Here is an 8,694-nt window from a genome sequence, read left to right as displayed (position 1 = left end):
TCCCCCCCCCCCCCCCTCTTTTCTTTAATTCGTTACATCACCTCATTTTCAAAGTTAAATCTGCCAAAAGCATAGTGATCAAATACCTTCTAAAAAAATGCTCAGCAGTTAGAAATTCTTTAAAGTTTGGCTGGGGCTGCAGAAGGAAAGTAGGTGTGAATTTCAGCATCAAGTGTGACACCAGTGCACATTTGATCTCGTGAAGATGACAGCAACTGTCTGTGCAGGGAAGGAGAGAGAAATAAAACCTGAAAAAAAAAAACCCAATCAAAAACAATTGCGAATCCATATGCTTTTCCATAGCCACTTTTAGATCCAAAGTGTGATGAAATCACACAGCTTCCTCATTGGCCACTTATCCGTAGTCTCAAGATGAGGGAGTACCTGATGAGCTCAGCCAGCGCCTTCACAGGCTGTGTTGTGATAGTAGTGGCTTGCTCGGTGTGGATATTTTATCAGCAGACCGAAGCAGCACACAGAACCAAAGCAGCACTCCTCAGCCCACGATCTCACGGCATCAGATGGCTCTCAAGCTCATCAGAGAGCCTTGCAGAATATATTCCAAACACCTGGTCCGACCTTTTGGCCTGGCTGGAGACCAGCTCAGCAATGTGCTGTTGGCAGAAAAGGATCAGACCCATATTGCAGGAGAGTGACATTCAAACCAGTTGGGGCGAGGTGCTGTTAAAGCAATTTCAGTCCCCCTAGAGTCTGCGTCTGTTATGGAGGCCATGCAACAGATACATTAAGGACAAAAAACAACAATGCTATTTACAGTATTGCTCTAAAAAATCCATATTCAGAGGTTGACTTCTCATAGTGGAATAAGAAGTATCATTTTAACTTTTCTCATCAGCCACTAATTCTGATTCTTATGAAAATCTATTTTTCTGGCAGCTCTACATTAGCTAAGTTAGTGGTGGCCATTTAGCTTGGCATTAGAACAAGATGCTCCAATCCTAAAATTACATTTGTTCATAAGGTGGTTGTTAAGTAGGTAAATAACATGATTCGTCCAGATTTGATAATGTAAAGCAAAAAAATGGCACATTGACAGAGACATTTTGATGAACAGCGGATGCTGTGGACTTAGGAAATTCTCTACATATAATTTTTTTTGATAGCAATATAATACCTGAAGGGGCTGGCAGAGAGGCTAAATGAAAGTAAGGACAGAACTAATCAAATAGATTAATTCTAAAGAAAGAAGTGTTAATCATAAACAATTATGGGGAGAAAAAGGGAAGTGTCAGAACAAACAGATGAGTCAAAAATACTGGGTAGAAGAGAATTAAAGCAAAACCAGAAGGAAAAGACAGTGGAACTAAAGGAGTGAAATGAGAAATGAATGCTAAAAAGTTATTCAACCATATCTGAATAATACAGCATGCCTTTGCCATTTGCTGTTTCTGGAGGTTTATGACATTTTTCTTTCTCTTTCTTTTGTTTGTCAGCAAAAGTTCAGTAAGTGACATGGCTTTTGGAAAGGCTATAAAAAGAAGATAAAAATGTCAACACAGAAATGGAATGACTTCTTAGTGACAGAAAAAGAAAGAAAAATGTGACTGTAGAGAATAACAGAGAGCTTTAAGGTCAGTATTTTCTACCTAATCTTGCCTGAAATAAATGTATAACATGACTCTTAAAAGGAAATCCATCTGACATGAATCAGAATCCTTTTTTTGTTCACACATATGTAATTATCTTGGAGAGCTGATTGTGAGTGTGTATTTCACAGACACAAGTTTTTAAATACATCACCTGTTTGCCGTCTACCAACAGCTACTGGCATGCTGGCTAAAACAGAATTACAAAGGCTAGCGATCCCTGTGCTTCAGAGAGCATTGGAGTTGTTTGGCATGCTGGGGGTGGGAGGAGATGCCAACAAAAGAGCAGAAGGGGTGGAGAACATTCTGTAACACAGCCTCCAACCAAAGCAGCGTTCAGCCTTCTGCTGAGCGAGAGAGGAGGACTGGAGCCAAAATCAAAGATCGAAACAGAAAGAAGAAAAAATTCAAGCAAGAAAGGATAATTCACTTCATAACAGCAGTAGTGTAGGTGGTTGGGAGAAAGCAAAAAAAAGAGAAGCTGAAACCAGGAATAATTAATTTGTGATTAAGACAGTGAACTGGAGCTTATGGGATTTATATTGAAGCACATTTTGCTATACATTTCTTGAAGAACCTTGAGCAAGTGACCTCAAGTAGGCTGAACAGAGGCGTCTGGTTGCCTAAACGCAGGCAGCTCTTTGCACTCCCAGACATGTGTCCAACAGCCTCCAGAGGACTGTGGCTGTCACATCTGCCATCTCTTTTGGGAACAGTGGGACATACATTCAAACCAGCACTAGACTCCCAGATGTGAGAACATCTCCCTGAGACTAGCTTATTCTCTACATAAAACTGAAACAATAATATTCACTTGCTCTGTTCTTGTTCCTACCTCTTCCACTATAATATGCAACATTTTACTGGCAGATTCAGGCCATATTTGTACAGTCTTGATCTTGGCAGAAGTATCTAGGCATTATAACAAGGCAAATAATAACGAACAGTGATATGGATAAAAATAACACCGAAGTAATAAGACTGTGGGACAGTGAAATGAATTGCATTTCCAGCAGGTAATGGAACAGGCAGGAGAAGTACAACCCCTGAGGGAACAGGTACGTTCTTTTCTCCACAACGCCAGCTCAGCACTGTGCAATATTTTCCTCCAAATACAATAATGGAAACTCATACCAATTCTTTTACCTGAGGAGAATCAGCTGTAGGTAGAACATCCAGGAACAAAAAAATATGAGGAAGGTGTTTGAATGAATGGAGGAGAAATGTTCAGGGAATAAACAGAATAGAGGGTATTGTTTGGTTGTTGTTTGGTTGTTGGTTTTTGTTTGTTTTTTTTCAATTGTATATCAAGATAAACACTTTATGCAAATCTTTATGTATAGAAAAGGTTACACTGGAATAAGGTGTGCAGGTAGAAAACTACTTGGGAGGGTTACAGGAATGGAAGAACTGTGTTACCACATGCTGAAAAATCAAACACTGCTCTTCTTTTATTTCACAAAAAATTTCCGTAGCACATTGACCTGTACCATAAATAGAGGAACAAAACAGCACAATGATGAGTTTCTTCCTTTTTGCTGCTTCCTGTACCTCTGAGGAAAACAAGATGATACAGTCCTAAAATATTAATAAGGGAGCAAAGGGAGTAATTGCCAGTGTATTACATTCAAAACAAAATACTAATGAGACAGTTGAAAGTTAAATCTACTTGGATAATAATAGAGGCACATCATTCTATTTGCTGAGTACCACATGTACACCCCTTTCACAATGAAACTCAGATTTGTGGAGATCACCTGTAAACAAAAATGAGGCATTTTGGCTGTAAGAAGATGTTTAATTTTAAAGACATTTTGCATGTTTAAAGGAACATAAAACACACTCCTGAGTAATAAGGCCATTTGTCACATTTCCATGTCCAGCCTTATTACATGAAAAGATCCCTGCAGATGGTTAATAGCCGTACTAGTGACAATGGATTATTTGCTGGTTCACTGAGCGTGCCTGATTTTTGTTATGAACACACGCACTCATCCTGCAGTGGAAGATTTTACAGTTTTGTCAACCAATTCAAATCTCATGCAGGCAGAAACCACTTGTCCAATGAAAATCTTTATTTTCACACTGCTCTCTTGCATTTTTGGAAATGAATACCTAGTTTCCTATCCAACCAGTATTGCTCAACACTGATACATCCCTATATAGGCAGAAGCATCCATTCTCAGCAGAAGACTGAGGCATTTCTCAAACTTCCATACATGTTGGGGCTCTGAGTGCATTTCCCCATCATGGAGGAAACATGGAAATTTTTGGAAATATGAAAATATCCTCTTCCTTCTGTGGCTGGGGATGCTGTGGAAGCCACAGCCCCATTTTTATGGGAGCTGCTTTTAAGATGAGCCTCTGCTGTTTGAGCTACAGCTCCCACCATGCCTGGCCAGTGTCAGCCTCATCCCAGGGCTGTGGCTGATCCCGTGCCCAAGGAATGCCCTGCCAGATCCTACCATCACACACCTGGGGACCTCTCAGCACTCCTGGAACAGGAGTCTGGGGTGCCCTGTCAGATCTCTGTAGGGCTTTTGTTTGCATTGTCCAAGAAATGGTGGGCGGCATTCTTTTCCTTTTCTTCCCTACTTATTTCAGCATGCTGTCAGATGCTTACATGGATGATGACATGAAAGTTCTGATTTTTCATTATAATACATTTTTCTTCTTGAAATGCTATCATACCATCTGTAATTGCTATGTTTTTCTGCTGGAATTCCTGTCTTAATTGCCAGTATGCTGTTTTTTATTGAAGGTGCTGATTTTTTTTTTAAACATTTGAAACTACCTATGATTAATTTTTCTCAACCATAATCTTCCCATGACATATAGTCTCCCTTTTGATCTTTAACTGTTTGAAAGCATTTTCTTAACATTTTCTCTTGTACCAATTAATGAGGACAGAAAAAAGACTAAGCATGTATTCCAGAATGAGGTAATCTTTGTTTGCAAGTAAATTTAGTTACTTGGTTTATTTTGGAAATAGATCAGCTGTCACGAATTCTAGAGGGCGGCATCATTGAGTTCAGTTAATTGAAACAGAAATGACAGAATGTCAATTAGCTTTTCCATTAGATGTTATATGAGCAAAAGCTACTGTACAAGGCCAAAGTGAATGTATTTTAGTATCAGATATGTTTACAAAAAAAAAAAAAAAAAACCAACAAAACCACCTTTAAAAAAAAAAAAACAGACATTTTCTTTGTATTTCCTTGTCTATAAGCATCAGAGTGACTGTAATACCTTTAAAAAAAAAAAAAACAACAGATATTTTCTTGGTATTTCCTTGTCTATAAGCATCAGAATGACTGTAATATGCAGTACAGGCATCTATAATATGCAGTGCAGGCAACATCAAACCTTGAGAAGTAGTGGTGAGACATTAAAAATAATGTAACAGCTTCCCAAATCCTTATAGTTGTCTTTTAGTCCATTCAATATGCCTCCAGCCTATGTCTGATGACTTGAAAACCTGCAAACTGTCCCATGTTTGCACCCAGGCAGTGAAATGTGGCTTCTTCTTTGGAAACACCTTCTGGGGGATCTCACCATGAGCTGAACCCTGGTGTGGTCATCTCTGCAGTACACACAGGGCAGGGTGAGCACTTCACAGCAGAGACTTTGTGATGGTGGGAACTGGAGCTTGTCATAATTATACCATGATGTCAAAATTCAAGTCTAGATACCCATTAAGTGAGAATTAATTTTTCTTGATAAACCAAACCACAAAGGGCAACTAGGTAGGTATTTTGCTGACGTACTTTACTGCTATTTATGTGGTGAAAGGAAAAGGGCGTCCACTCAGGCCTGAGATGTTCATTCCTGGCTGAAAAAGCACTGCTCTGGTTATTTCTCACACCACAGGTAGGTCTGTATTGTCTTCAAGGGTTTAGTCTCAACTAAAAATTAAAAATACAAGCCCCTGTTATTTGAATAAAGGACCTCCATTTGAATAAATCCTCCACTCTTGGTGCAGCAGCAGTTGTTGCAGCCTGTGTGATCTCAGCCATAGAACATGTCACAGTTAAGATGAATCAGCATAATTTACAGAATTACCTAATCTAGAATTTTCTAAGAAACTGTGGCAGAAAAAATGCAAACTGACAGATTTTGCTCTGGTTGTACTGAGAGTTTTCTAGCTCTACCAGAAGTGACCAGAGGAAGTTGTCAGTTATCTGTTATCTAACTCCTAAAAAGTGAGGAGCTTCTCCAGAAATGAGACTTTCCTTCCTAAAAGTTCCAAAACATTAGTGAAATTCAATAGAAGAGCTGGAGATAGACTTTATAATTTCAAGGTTGCAGCTTGAGAGTGTTTTTCTGTGAAATAATCTCTTGTTCTCTTTATCTGTCTACCCCCCAGCCCTCCCAAAAAGAATTAAAATCCAAAGAAGAATATGCTATCTCATGAGACTGTCCATGTGTACCAGGAGTCAAAGTTCTCCTTCTTGTGATAAATTTGTAGGAAAATATATAACAGTCACCATGGGCCACATTGGATTAGATTATGAAGGTGTTACATCACTGAAGAGGATCTTCTAGTTAGTACAAAATCCACTGTATTTGCGAATTAAATAATCTTATTTTGGGAAGATTTGTTTTGGAAAGTTGTATAAACCAGAAGTGACATCTTCTGTACTTCTTAAAGGGGAAACAGTATTTTCTCACTCCATTCTCACTGGTCCCAGATTCCTGACAGATGACTGAGATGTTGGCTAAGTTGGTTATTTAGGGATTTTTAAAGTTCATTTTCTTCCCCTGAAGACCCTTGTAAAAATGCTAGGTAATGCAGGACGATGTTATCCGGTATGGGAAAGGAAAATAAAATGATTAGTGGAAGCTCATGAGCATTTAATCAAGGTCTGAAATCTATAGTAAAGGAAATGTATGATTTTCTGTACCTTGCTAGGAGTTGATTCCTGGAGGTGGGTGTTGAGTAGGGGTTTATGCAAACTCAAGGATAGTTTTTTAGGAAAGATTCTTTATTTATGGCTCTATGATATTTTGCAAGCAAGGTAAGACAGGGCAGGGGCAGAAAAGGGAACCATGGAAATGCCTGCAGTGCAGTAAAACCCAGGGCTGGGCTGTGGCAAGGATCTCTGTCTTTCATTGACGTGACATCCCAACACACCAAGTCCACCAAGGGTTGAGCACAAATCCATGGGGTACCTGCTTCCTTCGCTGCACACTCTGTTCACTACAGGAAGCACTTTAGTGAAGAGTGTTCTCACTACCAGATGCAGCTTCACACTTAGAGTTTGCAAGGCCACGGAACTTACTGCAAACTTGAACCTGAACACTCACTTGAATAAAATCTCCTGCAGAGATGAAGGCATGTGTATTGACATGTGACCCTTTTGAAGAATGGCTGCAGGAAAAGGATAGACTGTGGGATTGTCCTGCAACCAGTTTGAATAGTCCCCAACTGTTAAAACTGCAAAATATAACTTTCCTGAGTTATTTTGCACAGTGTGGAGGCACTGGGACAGGAGTGGGTTCAGCCTCAGTGGCAGACACTTCAGTGAAAACTTTAAGTGTGCTCATCTGAAATCTGTGCCCTCTGGATTCAAGCTATGATTGCATTCACATCGAGCTTGCAGACATGCCAGAGGACCTGTAGGAAATCTGTGCCTTTTTAGGGTAGCATCTGGAGATGTGGAGACCAGACAGGGTACCTAAGGGTGTTCAAAATGGCACCAAATGTGCATGCAGCTACAAAAAAGCTTAATCAGTCACTTCAGAAATAGGAGTGGGGCAAAGTCAGACTGCACTTAAGTGCATCTCAGCCTCTCACTTTTTCCTTAGACTTATGAAGAACTAAAGCATTATCACTCCCATTTTGGTTTTGTCACAATTCCTCTTCTGCCTCTGTCATTTGGAGTGGCAATGGTGAAGAAACAGATCCATGGAAAATGCAACTTGGATGAAGAGATCCTGGATACAACTTCAAAATTTTCCTAGATTAGGCCTATGCTAATCATGAATATACAATTAGTGAATTTGACCCTTGTTCTCCTGGTAACAAACTTTTCTTTCTGGAACAATTGCTTAGAACAGCAAGCAATTACTTTCTTCTGTACATTTGATTGCTAATTTCTAAGAAGAACAATAAAAAACAAGTAACTTCTCCTCCAGTCCTCACATTATAATTTTATTCCTGCTGCCAAAGTGTGCCTGGCTGCTGCTTTTGTATATGTGATGTGCAGCTGTGGTAGGAAGCCACAAATAGCAGCATGGCATCTTGAAGAGCTGTGCTGCCAAGGGTAAAAGGACCCTGCAGGGCATCTCTCCTCAAGGATCCATCCTATCTGGAAAATAGCAAATCATGTTGTGGTGTGGAAGATGCAGAATTAACTAAAAAAGTGTTCTTTTTCTAACCTTCTCCATTGCAGGAAAGAAAGTGGCTTTTGGCCAGCACACACTAAAGAAATGGGTACCCTTTCTCACTGGCTTGGAAGGCTGCCACTGGCTGCTCTGGCTGTGTTACATATTTATGGAGGCATGGAGCAAGAGGGAAGTATTATACCATAGATGGCTGTTTGGTTCTTTTTCACCTGCTGTAGTAAATGAGGGGTACTTACAAAGCAATCAATCTGTAGGATGCCTCAGGATTAATTAAAATGCTTTTTTCATCATTTACAGTAAGCATGTGCCTTTTACACTCAAGAGAGGAAGGAGAGCATCCTGAAATTGTGCACAGTATAAACTAATTGCTACCTTTTATTGAATTAAAATGCACAAATATGCATGGATGGCTGTGTCTGTCTTCAGGTGAAATAGGGAAGCTTTTATAAAGCTTCCAAGACTGGCTGTGAACTTTTCAAATTCTGCATGTCCCAGAGACTCCTAGCTCTTTTTAGCCAAATGCTGGAAGCATAACACTACTTGAAAGATAAACCTGGGTGTTAAAATGTGAATAAAGATATTTTAATATGTTACTTTAAATTTCATCCCTGTATCTATTTTCTTCTCAGAGATGCTTCTCCCGATAGCATTACCTCTTTTGAAATTGGTCTGTCCTTTATTTATAATACACATTCCCAGCTCTCTCTTGATAATATTGCAATGAATCATTCAGAGAGTG

This window comes from Passer montanus, unplaced genomic scaffold (assembly GCF_014805655.1).
Source record: "Passer montanus isolate IOZ18808 unplaced genomic scaffold, ASM1480565v1 scaffold31, whole genome shotgun sequence".
NCBI classification, from domain to species: Eukaryota; Metazoa; Chordata; class Aves; order Passeriformes; family Passeridae; genus Passer; species Passer montanus.
This window is presented reverse-complemented; position numbering follows the sequence as displayed.